Source organism: Oncorhynchus mykiss, chromosome 17 (assembly GCF_013265735.2).
Source record: "Oncorhynchus mykiss isolate Arlee chromosome 17, USDA_OmykA_1.1, whole genome shotgun sequence".
Taxonomy (NCBI): Eukaryota; Metazoa; Chordata; class Actinopteri; order Salmoniformes; family Salmonidae; genus Oncorhynchus; species Oncorhynchus mykiss.
Genome location: NC_048581.1, coordinates 76,716,435 through 76,732,914, shown reverse-complemented (window position 1 = coordinate 76,732,914; position 16,480 = coordinate 76,716,435). Strand labels below are relative to the sequence as shown.

The window sequence follows — 16,480 nt, the reverse complement described above, 5'->3', positions numbered from 1 at the left end:
GACTGCAGATGTTTCACTATGATAATAGACCAGAAGTGTTGTATAGGTATTTGATTAATGTAAAAAAAAAAAAGGTTGTTTTGAACAAAGTAAATTTATCAATGAGGAATGAATCATCCCTTGTCCCTATGTTTAGGTACACTGAGTATTACAAAACATTAGCAACACCTTCTCTTTCCATGATAGACTGACCAGGTGAAAGCTATGATCCTTTATTGATGTCACCTGTTAAATCCACTTCAATCAGTGTAGATGTAGGGGAGTGTAGGGGAGGGGAGGAGACAGGTTATAGAAGGATTTTTAAGCCTTGAGACAAATGAGACATGGATTGTGTATGTGTGCCATTCAGAGGATGAATGGGGAAGACAAACGAATGAAGTGCCTTTGAACGGGGTATGATAGTAGGTGCCAGGCGCACAGGTTTGTGTCAAGAACTGCAACGCTGCTGGTTTTTCATGCTCAACAGTTTACTGTGTGTCAACAATGGTCCACCACCCAAAGGACATCCAGCCAACTTGACACAACTGTGGGAAGTATGGGAGTCAACATGGTTCAGCATCCCTGTGGAATGTTTTTGACACCTTGTAGAGTCCATACCCTGACAAACTGAGGCTGTTCTGAGGTGAAAAAAGCACCCTTGATTTGTATGGAGAAGATATAGCCTTCAGAAAATAAATGTATTACTAGCCATCAAGCACACATTCCTGTTTTTTATGAAAGGTAGTTACTTCTGTTCCAGTATACTGTAATACCAACGTTGAAGAAGATCACTTGGACATTGTACAGCCTGGGACTTGTGCTCTGGTCACGAAGTATAAAAGAGAATAAATAAAAGAGAATGGTAGAGTGGGGTACCAGGAATAAAAGAGAATGGTAGAGTGGGGAACCAGGAATAAAAGAGAATGGTAGAGTGGGGAACCAGGAATAAAAGAGAATGGTAGAGTGGGGAACCATATGGCTCTTCAAGGTCCAGTCAGTCTACATCCCCTCTGTCCTCAGATGAACCTGATAGGAACAAGCTTGTACGTTAGCTGCTGCTGCTGCTGCTGCTGCTGCTATGTCTAATAAAATTCTGTCTGGCAGGGAGAACATAGCTTCATTTATAAAATGTAGATAGTCCTTCATTGCTGACTCTCTTTTTTTCTTTTTTTTTTCTTAAAAAAAAAATCTTATGATGGGAATGATACACTGATGTGTAGTTTCCTTTGTGGCCAGAAGGGGGTTATTCAGATCAAACATTCCCTAGTGTACACATACTTCTTCATTCTCTTCTTCACTATACAATATGATTATTACACTCGTAGAAAAAAGGGTTCCAAAAGGGTTCTTCTGTCCCCAATCTGTCCCAAACGGAGAACCATTTTGGTTCCAGGTAGATCCCTTTTTTTTGTTTTTTTACGTGTTATTTCTTACATTAGTACCCCAGGTCATCTTAGGTTTCATTACATACAGTCGAGAAGAACTACTGAATATAAGATCAGCGTCAACTCACCATCAGTACGACCAAGAATATGTTTTTCGCGACGCGGATCCTGTGTTCTGCCTTACAAACAGGACAACGGAGTGGATCCTATGCAGCGACCCAAAAAAACGACTCCGAAAGAGAGGGAAACAAGGCGGTCTTCTGGTCAGACTCCGGAGACGGGCACACCGTGCACCACTCCCTAGCATTCTTCTTGCCAATGTCCAGTCTCTTGACAACAAGGTTGATGAAATCCGAGCAAGGGTAGCATTCCAGAGGGACATCAGAGACTGTAACGTCCTTTGCTTCACTGAAACATGGCTCACTGGAGAGACTCTATCCGAAGCGGTGCAGCCAACGGGTTTCTCCACGCATCGCGCTGACAGAAACAAACATCTTTTTGGTAAGAAGAGGGGCGGGGGCGTATGCCTCATGGCCAACGTGACATGGTGTGATGAAAGAAACATACAGGAACTCAAATCCTTCTGTTCACCTGATTTAGAATTCCTCACAATCAAATGTAGACCGCATTATCTACCAAGAGAATTCTCTTCGATTATAATCACAGCCGTATATATCCCCCCCCCAAGCAGACACATCGATGGCTCTGAACAAACTTTATTTAACTCTCTGCAAACTGGAAACGATTTATCCGGAGGCTGCATTCATTGTAGCTGGGGATTTTAACAAGGCTAATCTGAAAACAAGACTCCCTAAATGTTATCAGCATATCGATTGCGCAACCAGGGGTGGAAAGACCTTGGATCATTGTTACTCTAACTTCCGCGACGCATATAAGGCCTTGCCCCGCCCCCCTTTCGGAAAAGCTGACCACGACTCCATTTTGTTGATCCCTGCCTACAGACAGAAACTAAAACAAGAGGCTCCAACGCTGAGGTCTGTCCAACGCTGGTCCGACCAAGCTGACTCCACACTCCAAGACTGCTTCCACCACGTGGACTGGGAGATGTTTCGTATTGCATCAGATAACAACATTGACGAATACGCTGATTCGGTGTGCGAGTTCATTAGAACGTGCGTTGAAGATGTCGTTCCCATAGCAACGATTAAAACATTCCCTAACCAGAAACCGTGGATTGATGGCAGCATTCGTGTGAAACTGAAAGCGCGAACCACTGCTTTTAATCAGGGCAAGGTGTCTGGTAACATGACCGAATACAAACAGTGCAGCTATTCCCTCCGCAAGGCTATCAAACAAGCTAAGCGCCAGTACAGAGACAAAGTAGAATCTCAATTCAACGGCTCAGACACAAGAGGCATGTGGCAGGGTCTACGGTCAATCACGGACTACAGGAAGAAATCCAGCCCAGTCACAGACCAGGATGTCTTGCTCCCAGGCAGACTAAATAACTTTTTTGCCCGCTTTGAGGACAATACAGTGCCACTGACACGGCCTGCAACGAAAACATGCGGTCTCTCCTTCACTGCAGCCGAGGTGAGTAAGACATTTAAACGTGTTAACCCTCGCAAGGCTGCAGGCCCAGACGGCATCCCCAGCCGCGCCCTCAGAGCATGCGCAGACCAGCTGGCCTGTGTGTTTACGGACATATTCAATCAATCCCTATACCAGTCTGCTGTTCCCACATGCTTCAAGAGGGCCACCATTGTTCCTGTTCCCAAGAAAGCTAAGGTAACTGAGCTAAACGACTACCGCCCCGTAGCACTCACATCTGTCATCATGAAGTGCTTTGAGAGACTAGTCAAGGACCATATCACCTCCACCCTACCTGACACCCTAGACCCACTCCAATTTGCTTACCGCCCAAATAGGTCCACAGACGATGCAATCTCAACCACACTGCACACTGCCCTAACCCATCTGGACAAGAGGAATACCTATGTGAGAATGCTGTTCATCGACTACAGCTCGGCATTCAACACCATAGTACCCTCCAAGCTCGTCATCAAGCTCGAGACCCTGGGTCTCGACCCCGCCCTGTGCAACTGGGTACTGGACTTCCTGACGGGCCGCCCCCAGGTGGTGAGGGTAGGCAACAACATCTCCTCCCCGCTGATCCTCAACACTGGGGCCCCACAAGGGTGCGTTCTGAGCCCTCTCCTGTACTCCCTGTTCACCCACGACTGCGTGGCCACGCACGCCTCCAACTCAATCATCAAGTTTGCGGACGACACAACAGTGGTAGGCTTGATTACCAACAACGACGAGACGGCCTACAGGGAGGAGGTGAGGGCCCTCGGAGTGTGGTGTCAGGAAAATAACCTCACACTCAACGTCAACAAAACTAAGGAGATGATTGTGGACTTCAGGAAACAGCAGAGGGAACACCCCCCTATCCACATCGATGGAACAGTAGTGGAGAGGGTAGCAAGTTTTAAGTTCCTCGGCATACACATCACAGACAAACTGAATTGGTCCACTCACACAGACAGCATCGTGAAGAAGGCGCAGCAGCGCCTCTTCAACCTCAGGAGGCTGAAGAAATTCGGCTTGTCACCAAAAGCACTCACAAACTTCTACAGATGCACAATCGAGAGCATCCTGGCGGGCTGTAACACCGCCTGGTATGGCAACTGCACCGCCCTCAACCGTAAGGCTCTCCAGAGGGTAGTGAGGTCTGCACAACGCATCACCGGGGGCAAACTACCTGCCCTCCAGGACACCTACACCACCCGATGTCACAGGAAGGCCATAAAGATCATCAAGGACATCAACCACCCGAGCCACTGCCTGTTCACCCCGCTATCATCCAGAAGGCGAGGTCAGTACAGGTGCATCAAAGCTGGGACCGAGAGACTGAAAAACAGCTTCTATCTCAAGGCCATCAGACTGTTAAACAGCCACCACTAACACTGAGTGGCTGCTGCCAACACACTGACACTGACTCAACTCCAGCCACTTTAATAATGGGAATTGATGGGAAATGATGTAAATATATCACTAGCCACTTTAAACAATGCTACCTTATATAATGTTACTTACCCTACATTATTCATCTCATATGCATACGTATATACTGTACTCTATATCATCGACTGTATCCTTATGTAATACATGTATCACTAGCCACTTTAAACTATGCCACTTTGTTTACATACTCATCTTATTTGTACATACTGTACTCGATACCATCTACTGTATCTTGCCTATGCTGCTCTGTACCATCACTCATTCATATATCCTTATGTACATATTCTTTATCCCCTTACACTGTGTACAAGACAGTAGTTTTGGAATTGTTAGTTAGATTACTTGTTATTACTGCATTGTCGGAACTAGAAGCACAAGCATTTCGCTACACTCGCATTAACCTTTCTGATCTCCCCATCCCGGATCCGGGTTCGTGAATACAGACTCAAGCTCATTACCATAACGCAACGTTAACTATTCATGAAAATCGCAAATGAAATGAAATAAATATGCTAGCTCTCAAGCTTAGCCTTTTGTTAACAACACTGTCATCTCAGATTTTCAAAATATGCTTGCAAAACCATTGCAAAACAAGCATTTGTGTAACAGTATTGATGGCTAACGTAGCATTTAGCATTAGCATTCAGCTGGCAACATTTACACAAAAAAACAGAAAAGCATTCAAAAAAATCATTTACCTTTGAAGAACTTCAGATGTTTTCAATGAGGAGACTCTCAGATAGCAAATGTTCAGTTTTTCCTGAAAGATTATTTGTTTAGGACAAATCGCTCCGTTTTCTGTGTCACGTTTAGCTATGAAAAAACCCCTGTATCCAGGATTGTGTAAATCTATCAGCAAGCTCATTAGCATAACACAACGTTAACTATTTATGAAAATCGCAAATGAAATGAAATAAATATGCCATCTCTCAAGCTTAGCCTTTTGTAAACAACACTGTCATCTCAGATTTTCAAAATATGCTTCTCAACCATAGGAAAACAATAATTTGTGTAAAAGTAGCTAGCTAGAGTTAGCATTTCGCGTTAGCATTTAGCGTTAGCATTAGCGTTAGCATCCAGCACGCAACATTAACAAAAACATAAAAGCCTTCAAATAAAATCATTTACCTTTGAAGAACTTCTGATGTTTTCAATGAGGATACTCTCAGTTAGATAGCAGATGCTCAGTTTTTCCAAAAAGATTCCTTGTGTATTAGAAATAGCTCCGTTTTATACATCACATTTGGCTACCAAAAAAAATCCATAAATTCAGTCCTCAAAACGCAAACTTTTTTCCAAATTAACTCCATAATATCGACTGAAAACATGGCAAACGTTGTTTAGAATCAATCATCAAGGTGTTTTTCACATATCTCTTCATTGATACATCGTTCTTGGACACATGCTTTCTCCCCTGAATCAAATGGTAAAGTAGAAGCAGCTGGCAACTGCGCACCGAATTCGACGCAGGACACCAGGCGGACACTTGGAAAATGTAGTCTCTTATGGTCAATCTTCCAATGATATGCCTACAAATATGTCACAATGCTGCTAAGACCTTGGGCGAACGACAGAAAGTGTAGGCTCATTCGTTGCGCAATCACAGCCATATAAGGAGAGAATGGAAAACAGAGCTTCAGAAATTCTGCTAATTCCTGGGTGATGCATCATCTTGGTTTCGCCTGTAGAATGAGTTCTGGGGCACTTACAGACAAAATCTTTGCAGATTCTGAAACTTCAGAGTGTTTTCTTTCCAAAACTGAATAGAATATGCATAGTCGAGCATCTTTTCGTGACAAAATATCGCGCTTAAAACGGGAACGTTTTTTATCCAAAAATGAAATAGCGCCCCTAGAGCTCTAACAGGTTAACATCTGCTAACCATGTGTATGTGACAAATAACATTTGATTTGATTTGATTTGATTTTTATTTCCAGGTAGAACTCTTTTGGGTTCCGTGTAGAACCCTATGTGTAAAGGGTTCCACATTAAACTCGAAAGGGTTCTACCTGGAACCAAAAATGGTTCTTCAAAGAGTTTTTCTATGAGGACAGCCGAAGAACCCTTTTAGGCTCTAGATAGCACCTTTTTGTCTAAGAGTGTATATTAATCTTAAAGCAGGTATGCACTACCAATGAGTTAATAAGAACACAACGAGAGATTTTGTCAGCAGACAAGGCTTTAGCTCCAAGTGTCTCACTCTGACAGACAAGGCTTTAGCTCCAAGTGTCTCACTCTGACAGACTGGGCTTTAGTCTTATGAGCAGAACCCCGGTAATGTTTTCTAGCTTTGGGTTTTTGTCTCTGTTCTTCCTTGAAGGGCACCAGCTGAGTGTTGTCAGCATATTACATACCCATTTAGTGAGCAGGGTGCTGCTGTGTGGCAGGCTGCATGGTGGCTATTTAAGTGAAGTTAATGAGCAAGCTCTGTGTGGATTTCCCTTATTGTTCCCTAAGAAGCTGTTCTGTTCCCATTAGTGAGAGATGACAGCCCTGGCCCTGTCTCAGTATTGTGTCTGCAAATCACCCTGCTTTGATCATTGCAGGTCTGGTTCAAAATGACTAAAAGGTTTTGCCCTGACTGGAGGACTCTGGTAAGGAAGGGGTATGTTTGTGTGATGGTAAATGGATTCTGGGTTTGGGTCAATCAAACAGCTGATGTGATAGGGACCAGACAACCCCATCTTCTTCTCCATTTCATGTTTTCACCCACCAGCCCCCTACAAAAAAACATGACAGCAAGAAGATGGTACTAGAGGGAGGCAGCGAGTTTCTTTGTTCCTCTCCATCTCCAGCCACAGCCAGGCTGTCATTCTCCCTGTCGATTACTGTTGATTGGCAGGCTGTTAGCTGGCTGTTAGCTGGCTGTTCGCTGGCTGTTCGTTGGCTGTTCGTTGGCTGTTCGCTGGCTGTTCACTGGCTGTTAGCAGGCTGTTAGCTGGTGGAGTCCTACTGTTTGTCTTTTGGCTCCCTCCTTCCCTCCGTCTTGCCCATTACTCCTACCTGGAGGGAGAGCCACCTGACCAGACTGAGCCAGGCAGAGCAGACAAAGCCGCTCAGCTGCTCCGTGTTTCACATCAAACCCTATTCATCAGTGGGAGCTAACCTCAGACTAGCCCATCAGCAACCTTCCCTCCCTTCTTTCCTCCCCGATCACACAGAGAATGCTTACATGCCTTTCAACTTGATACATCTTTTTGTATTGATGCACCTTGACTTGAATGATACACAAAATAAATAAAGAAGGATGTTGTCAGCCTTGGTTTCCCCGGGCCACTCTGCTGGATAAAAGATTAAGCATCATCTCAATGGGACATTACCAGTAAAGGAAAATATTAGCAATTCGATTAACCTTCCTTGCACTGTAAAACCGTCTGGCTTGTTGCGTAAGTGGCAGCAGGATAGTGGCTTATAAACCATGGGATTGTTGTGTTGTGCAGATTCATTTTGGTCACTCACTCACTGTCCTGAGGAGTGTGCCTCAGGCCGGGGTTGAGGTGAGGTCACTTCCTGTTAGAACAGGACCTGTACTGTGACAGGGAGGGTGGTCTCAGGCTTCCAATAATCTGCCAACGTGTCTTTAAAATAATTGATTTTCAGAACATTATGTTTATTTTTACTGTGGTTATTTTATTGTCCTACTCCTGTGTCAGTTGGATGTGGGTAAACATTGCCTTTTCACTGCCAGCATATACAGTGGGCCAACAAAGTATTTAGTCAGCCACCAATTGTGCATGTTCTCCCACTTAAAAAGATGGGAGAGAAATCCAGAAAATCACATTGTAGGATGTTTTATGAATTTATTTGCAAATTATGGTGGAAAATAAGTATTTGGTCACCTACAAACAAGCAAGATTTCTGGCTCTCACAGACCTGTAACTTCTTTAAGAGGCTCCTCTGTCCTCCACTCGTTACCTGTATTAATGGCACCTGTTTGAACTTGTTATCAGTATAAAAGTCCACAACCTCAAACAGTCACACTCCAAACTCCACTATAGCCAAGACCAAAGAGCTGTCAAAGGACATCAGAAACAAAATTGTAGACCTGCACCAGACTGGGAAGACTGAATCTGCAATAGGTAAGCAGCTTGGTTTGAAGAAATCAACTGTGGGAGCAATTATTAGGAAATGGAAGACATACAAGACCACTGATAATCTCCCTCAATCTGGGGCTCCACGCAAGATCTCACCCCGTGGGGTCAAAATGATCACAAGAACAGTGAGCAAAAATCCCAGAACCACACGGGGAACCTAGTGAATGACCTGCAGAGAGCTGGGACCAAAGTAACAAAGCCTACCATCAGTAACACACTACGCTGCCAGGGACTCAAATCCTGCAGTGCCAGACGTGTCCCCCTGCTTAAGCCAGTACATGTCCAGGCCCGTCTGAAGTTTGCTAGAGAGCGTTTGGATGATCCAGAAGAAGATTGGGAGAATGTCATATGGTCAGATGAAACCAAAATATAACTTTTTGGTAAAAACTCAACTTGTCGTGTTTGGAGGACAAAGAATGCTGAGTTGCATCCAAAGAACACCATACCTACTGTGAAGCATGGGGGTGGAAACATCATGCTTTGAGGCTGTTTTTCTGCAAAGTGACCAGGACGACTGATCCGTGTAAAGGAAAGAATAAATGGGGCCATGTATTGTGAGATTTTGAGTGAAAACCTCCTTCCATCAGCAAGGTCATTGAAGATGAAACGTGGCTGGGTCTTTCAGCATGACAATGATCCCAAACACACCGCCCGGGCAACGAAGGAGTGGCTTCGTAAGAAGCATTTCAAGGTCCTGGAGTGGCCTAGCCAGTCTCCAGATCTCAACCCCATAGAAAATCTTTGGAGGGAGTTGAAAGTCCGTGTTGCCCAGCAACAGCCCCAAAACATCACTGCTCTAGAGGAGATCTGCATGGAGGAATGGGCCAAAATACCAGTAACAGTGTGTGAAAACCTTGTGAAGACTTACAGAAAACATTTGACCTCTGTCATTGCCAACAAAGGGTATATAACAAAGTATTGAGATAAACTTTTGTTATTGACCAAATACTTATTTTCCACCATCATTTGCAAATACATTCATTAAAAATCCTACAATGTGATTTTCTGGATGTTTTTCTCTTATTTTGTCTGTCATAGTTGTAGTGTACCTATGATGAAAATTACAGGCCTCTCATCTTTTTAAGTGGGAGAACTTGCACAATTGGTGGCTGACTAAATACTTTTTTGCTCCACTGTATCTTCACATGGCTTCGGTCTTTCCATTATTACAATCCGTGGATCAGACCTCGGGGCCTTTCCGTGTGTGAGTGCATGCATGCGTGCATCTGTCTGTCTGCATGCATGCCCAAGTTCAGGTAGGCATGTGCCAGACAGTGCCATGTGGCCACCTTATGAGAGAGTTCAAAAGGGTGTGTGTGTGTGTGTGTGTGTGTTTGTGTGTTTGTGTGTGTGTGTGTGTTTGCCCTCATGCCTGTTAAATTACTCCTATGGGGCTGGAGCTGTGGTTGAAGACCGAGATCAGGGTGGTCTGTGTTGTCTGTGTCAGGGAGACCTAGGATGGGATACATTGGGGATCAGACAGCAGGCTTGTTTCATCTACTGATAATACACACAGATCCTCTAGATCAGGGTGCCTGGCACACTGCCCCCACACACACACACACACACACACACACACACACACACACACACACACACACACACACATACACACACACACACACACACACACAGCTCCCTGGGGTTTTATTGATCCTCAACACTCCCTGCTACTCTCTCTATTTCTCACTGTTTACGCACACCTACTGCTCCCAGACAGAGACAGCATCGCTATCCTTCTAGTTAGTTATGGGTACAAATCTCCGGTCTAGTGGGTGTGTCATCTATACTAATAATGACATTTTAACAAAGTTGGTTTAGAAATCCCTGTTGAATCCTTTTCTTTGCCTCTTCAGTTGACTCTTGAAATTGAGCGCAATAAGCTAAATGCTACAAAAAAGGCTTAACAGATCATATGAGTCATGTCTTTTAAACCATCTACTTAACAAAAAATCTTCTATACTATGCCAAATATGTGAAGATCAGTTATGACATTGATTTCAATGAAGAAACCCTTTGAAAAGCCTCTGTTTAGGAAAGAGTATTAGTAAGCAGCATGAAAGGCAGCCTGAAGGCAGAAGAAGTACAGATAATTACAGCTTTGAGCAGGGCAGGCTAGGTATGGGAGGGAGGGAGTGTCTCAGTCCCCCCTCTATGTAAACTTGACCCCTAGAACAGCCTGAACCCCATGCTCAAGCCTCACAGCTGGAAAGGTAAGTGCCATGCAGAGATGCAAGCTCTGCTGCTTTTGTCAGGGCAGTGAAGGTAGGGAGCTGGAAACTGTCTGACAGTCCTGTCTGACCGACGGCTCTTAATCTCTCCACAAGTGGCCTGTAATGGTCCTGGCGCCTGTCTGTGTTTCATAGAAGACCCAGGGCTTAATGAGACTTCCAACACAAGCCCCCCATTCAAGCTCTGATCCAGACGGGAGTTGGCCTCATCAACGTTTTCACTGCTGCTTGACTATGTCGTCTTTACAGCTCGTTATAGAGGGAGAGTTTGAGTAAAGAAAGAGATTGACACAAACAGATTCCATGCATTTGTGTTCTGAGACAGCAGTGAGATACTATTGGACCCCTTGTTGGCAATATTTTTCACTCCAAAATATTCTGATATTCATCAAAAGTATATGAAAATTGACCTCGTTCCAAAAAGACTTAAGCATGTCTTCCTTCAGCCGGACAGAAGAGAATGAGATGAAATATTTGTCCAACATGGCTCTGACCCCCACTGTCAGGAACCCTGTCATTAAAGCAGCATGACATCTGGAGCTCCAGGATGGCTCTCCCGCTCTTCCTCCCCCTCTCCCCCTCTCCTGGTAATGAGGCTTGACAGAGGCGGGGTGGGGAGACAAAGCGGGCTATGCTGATGGGATGGCTGGAGGAGCCCACTACACTGTGTTTAATAACAGGCAGGTTCACCCTGGTGTGCCTCCACATCTGTTCAACACTGTAGCAGGTGGCAAGCAGCCACAGGGGAGCGCTCCTCCTCGCACCAGCCCATGTCCCCCGTTCCTCCGTCAAGCCTGAGGATGGCACTGAGGAGCATAGACACCATATGTAGATACAACAGCACAAACCACAAACACACTCTGAAACAAGTTATGCAATGCACTAAAGACAGAGAGAGAATTGATTGCCAATCACTATAACACTGTGAAGAAGAAAACGAAGAAGGTGTAAATGTACCCATAGTGTCAGACATGGAAAAACAACTGATAGACAGTATAATAGCAGTTTGAACTCTCAGTATGGCGTACTTGTACAGTAGATGGTTGGTCATGTTTTGCTGCTTTCTGAGTGGTTATTGTGAAGCATTATTCTTCATTTACTCTCTGGAATGACACGAGGTGGTCTCTGGCTGCACTCTACCAGGCCGATAGAAATACAATACTGGAGGTTATAACAATGACATGAAGATTATTACAGTGCCTTGCGAAAGTATTCTGCCCCCTTGAACTTTGCGAACTTTTGCCACATTTCAGGCTTCAAACATAAAGATATAAAACTGTATTTTTTTGTGAAGAATCAACAACAAGTGGGACACAATCATGAAGTGGAACGACATTTATTGGATATTTCAAACTTTTTTAACAAATCAAAAACTGAAAAATTGGGCGTGCAAAATTATTCAGCCCCCTTAAGTTAATATTTTGTAGCGCCACCTTTTTCTGCGATTACAACTGTAAGTCGCTTGGGGTATGTCTCTATCAGTTTTGCACATCGAGAGACTGACATTTTTTCCCATTCCTCCTTGCAAAACAGCTCGAGCTCAGTGAGGTTGGATGGAGAGCATTTGTGAACAGCAGTTTTCAGTTCTTTCCACAGATTCTCGATTGGATTCAGGTCTGGACTTTGACTTGGCCATTCTAACACCTGGATATGTTTATTTTTGAACCATTCCATTGTAGATTTTGCTTTATGTTTTGGATCATTGTCTTGTTGGAAGACAAATCTCCGTCCCAGTCTCAGGTCTTTTACAGACTCCATCAGGTTTTCTTCCAGAATGGTCCTGTATTTGGCTCCATCCATCTTCCCATCAATTTTAACCATCTTCCCTGTCCCTGCTGAAGAAAAGTAGGCCCAAACCATGATGCTGCCACCACCATGTTTGACAGTGGGGATGGTGTGTTCAGGGTGATGAGCTGTGTTGCTTCTACGCCAAACATAACGTTTTGCATTGTTGCCAAAAAGTTCAATTTTGGTTTCATCTGACCAGAGCACCTTCTTCCACATGTTTGGTGTGTCTCCCAGGTGGCTTGTGGCAAACTTTAAACGACACTTTCTATGGATATCTTTAAGAAATGTCTTTCTTCTTGCCACTCTTCCATAAAGGCCAGATTTGTGCAATATACGACTGATTGTTGTCCTATGGACAGAGTCTCCCACCTCAGCTGTAGATCTCTGCAGTTCATCCAGAGTGATCATGGGCCTCTTGGCTGCATCTCTGATCAGTCTTCTCCTTGTATGAGCTGAAAGTATAGAGGGACGGCCAGGTCTTGGTAGATTTGCAGTGGTCTGATACTCCTTCCATTTCAATATTATCGCTTGCACAGTGCTCCTTGGGATGTTTAAAGCTTGGGAAATCTTTTTGTATCCAAATCCGGCTTTAAACTTCTTCACACCAGTATCTCGGACCTGCCTGGTGTGTTCCTTGTTCTTCATGATGCTCTCTGCGCTTTTGACGGACCTCTGAGACTATCACAGTGCAGGTGCATTTATACGGAGACTTGATTACACACAGGTGGATTGTATTTATCATCATTAGTCATTTAGGTCAACATTGGATCATTCAGAGATCCTCACTGAACTTCTGGAGAGAGTTTGCTGCACTGAAAGTAAAGGGGCTGAAAAATTTTGCACGCACAATTTTCCAGTTTTTGATTTGTTAAAAAAGTTTGAAATATCCAATAAATGTCGTTCCACTTCATTATTGTGTCCCACTTGTTGTTGATTCTTCACAAAAAAATACAGTTTTATATCTTTATGTTTGAAGCCTGAAATGTGGCAAAAGGTCGCAAAGTTCAAGGGCGGCGAATACTTTCGCAAGGCACTGTACATTTGCCACAAAGGCCCGGCAGTATCCTGAAATAGAAAGACATCATTTGGACCCATATTGGGTCACAGATTACAGTGTGGGAAGACAGACAGACAGACAGACAGACAGACAGACAGACAGACAGACAGACAGACAGAGGTGGGACGGTTCCTTTTATGAGGACATAATATTTCCTCAACTGCGTTATTCTGTATGTGGACAGAAACACCCAGAGAGATGAACAATATAAGCCACCTTTCTGCTCAGCTATATTGTCTTGTTCAAAACAATGTTCAAAACAATCACCCATTGTAGGCCAAAAACTATTCAGAATCGTTGTAATGCATTTGGTAGCTTCACCTCTTGCTATCAAGTAAATGTGCTTGTGTACTTCTGTTTGCATTTGTTTCTCAAAACAAAACCCATTCCTGCACTGTGGATGGTAACTGTTCATTTACAGTTACACATCTCTTTCATTGGAGTCTTATGTACAAACCCAGAGACTGGTAATGTAGTTGGTAGTGATATGACATGATTAAGAGAGAACCATTCTAGGCCTACCCTGTGAATACCCCAATGTGTCCCCTGTGTCTGTCTGTAATACACTGTCATGAATAAACCATCTCAACAGACAGAGAGAGGGGTTTAAGCATTTATTAAAGCACACCAAGATGCGGGGGCCATTTTGCTAGAGGGTCATTATTCCTCATTATGTATCTGAGCTGCTATTCACCAGGAGCCCTTCACTGACAGGGCTACCACACACAGGGCTATCGCAGACAACCCTGAGGCAACGGCTGAGGACAGGAACAAGTACAACAAGTCCCGTTAGAATCTCTGCAGAGTCATCAAAACGAACAAAAAGGACAATATAGGATTAAAAAGTGTGGTGATATTACGCAGGCTTCGACGGCCGTGGCTGTGGCAGCAGGGACTACAGTCCATTACGGAGCCTTGATCTGCCCAACCATACCTCTCTACCAGACGAAGTCAACACATTTTATGCATCAACAATAACACCCACCGAACCAGAGGACTGGTATTTCAGGGCGCATTCTCAGAGCACGCGCAGATCAGCTGGCAGGCATATTCACGGTCATTTTCAACATCTCCTTGTCCCAGTCTGTATTCACCATATGTTTTAAGATGACTACCATCATTCCTGTTCCCAATAACTCGAAGGCTTCATGTTACAATGATTACCGCCCTGTAGCACTCACATCTGTAATCATGAAGTGCTTTGAAATGCTGGTTATGGCACACATCAACTCCATCGTTCCAGACACCCTAGACTCACTCCAATTTACATACAACCCCATAGACGATGCAATCTCAATTGCACTCCACACTGCCCTCACCCACCTAGATAAGAGGAATACCTATGTGAGAATACTGTTCATTGACTACAGCTTAGTGTTCAACACCATTGTCCCCTCAAAATCCGTCACCAAGCTTAGGACCCTAGTACTGAACACCTCCTTTTGCAACTAGATCCTGGACTTCCTCTGCGATGCTCAACACGGGGGCCCCACAGGGGTGTGTGCTTAGTCCTCTCCTGTAATGCCTGTTCATCCACGACTGAGTGGCCACACACGACTCCAACACCGTCATCAAATTTGCTGATAACTTTGATGATATCGTTGCCGGTGATCAGGCCTAAGAAAGCCTACAGGGAGGAGGTCAGTGACCTGGCAGTGCGGTGCCGGGAAAACAACCTCTCCCTCAACATCAGTAAAACCAAGGAGCTGATAGTGGATTACAAGAAACAGGGTGGCGAGCACGCCCCCATCCACATCAACTGCGCTGTAGTGGAGCGGATAGAGACCTTAAAGTTCCTCAGGGTTCAAATCACTAAGGACTTTAAATGGTCCAAACGTACAGTCGTGAAGAAGGCTCGACAGCGCCTCTTCCCCCTCAGGAAGTTGAAAAAGTTTGGCATGGGCCCCTCAGATCCTCAAAGTTCTACAGCTTCACCATTGAGAGCATCTTGACTGGCTTTATCACTGCTTGCTATGGCAACAGCACCGCTCTCGATCGCATGGCGCTACAGAGGGTGGTGAGGACAACCCAGTACATCACTAGGGTCAAGCTCCCTGCCATCCTGGACCTCTATATCAGGCGGTGTGAATTGAAGGCCTGGAAAATCGTTAGACTCCAGCCACCCAAACCATAGACTGTTCTCTCTGCTTCAGCATGGCAAGTGGTACAGGTGCATCAAGTCTGACACCACCAGGCTCCTGAACATTTTCTATCCTCAAGCTATAAGACTGCTAAATAGCTAACAAAATGACTACACGGACTATCTGAGTTGACCCTTGTATTTATTTTAAAAAATGTCACTATGCACACTGTCTCTATGCACACAACTCTACACACTCACACACCAACACACACATAAAATGCATGCACACACACACACTCGCATTCAATCATCATATATGCTGCTGCTACTCTACTCAAAATTATGTGGACACCCCTTAAAATTAGTGAATTTAGATATTTCAGCCAAACCCATTGTTGGGTACGAAGACCCGTCGCGCACCTATACAGAAAAACCCTACACTGACAATAAACAATCTCTGACAAAGACATGAGGGGAAACAGAGGGTTAAATACACAACAGGTAATGAATGGGATTTAAAAAAGGTGTGTGGGAAGACAAGACAAAACCAATGGAAAATGAAAAATGGATCAATGATGGCTAGAAGACCGGTGACGTCGAACGCCGAGCACCGCCCGAACAAGGAGAGGCAACGACTTCGGCAGAGTTCCAAACTGCCTCTGGAAGCAATGTCAGCACAAGAACTGTTCATCGGGAGCTTAATGAAATGGGTTTTCATGGCTGAGCAGCCTCACACAAGCCTAAGATCACCATACGCAATGCCAAGCATCGGTGGGAGTGGTGTAAATCTCGCCGCCATTGGACTCTGGAGCAGTGGAAACGCATTCTCTGGAGTGATGAATCACGCTTCACTATCTGGCAGTCCGATGGACGAG

General features: G+C 44.6%; 1 protein-coding gene across 3 annotated transcripts in view; it reads left to right on the top strand.

Annotated features, from left to right (window-relative positions):
• Window positions 1-16,480, top strand: part of LOC110494603 (E3 ubiquitin-protein ligase PDZRN3-B) — a 136,403-nt gene that overhangs the window by 102,949 nt on the left and 16,974 nt on the right. The window lies entirely within an intron of this gene.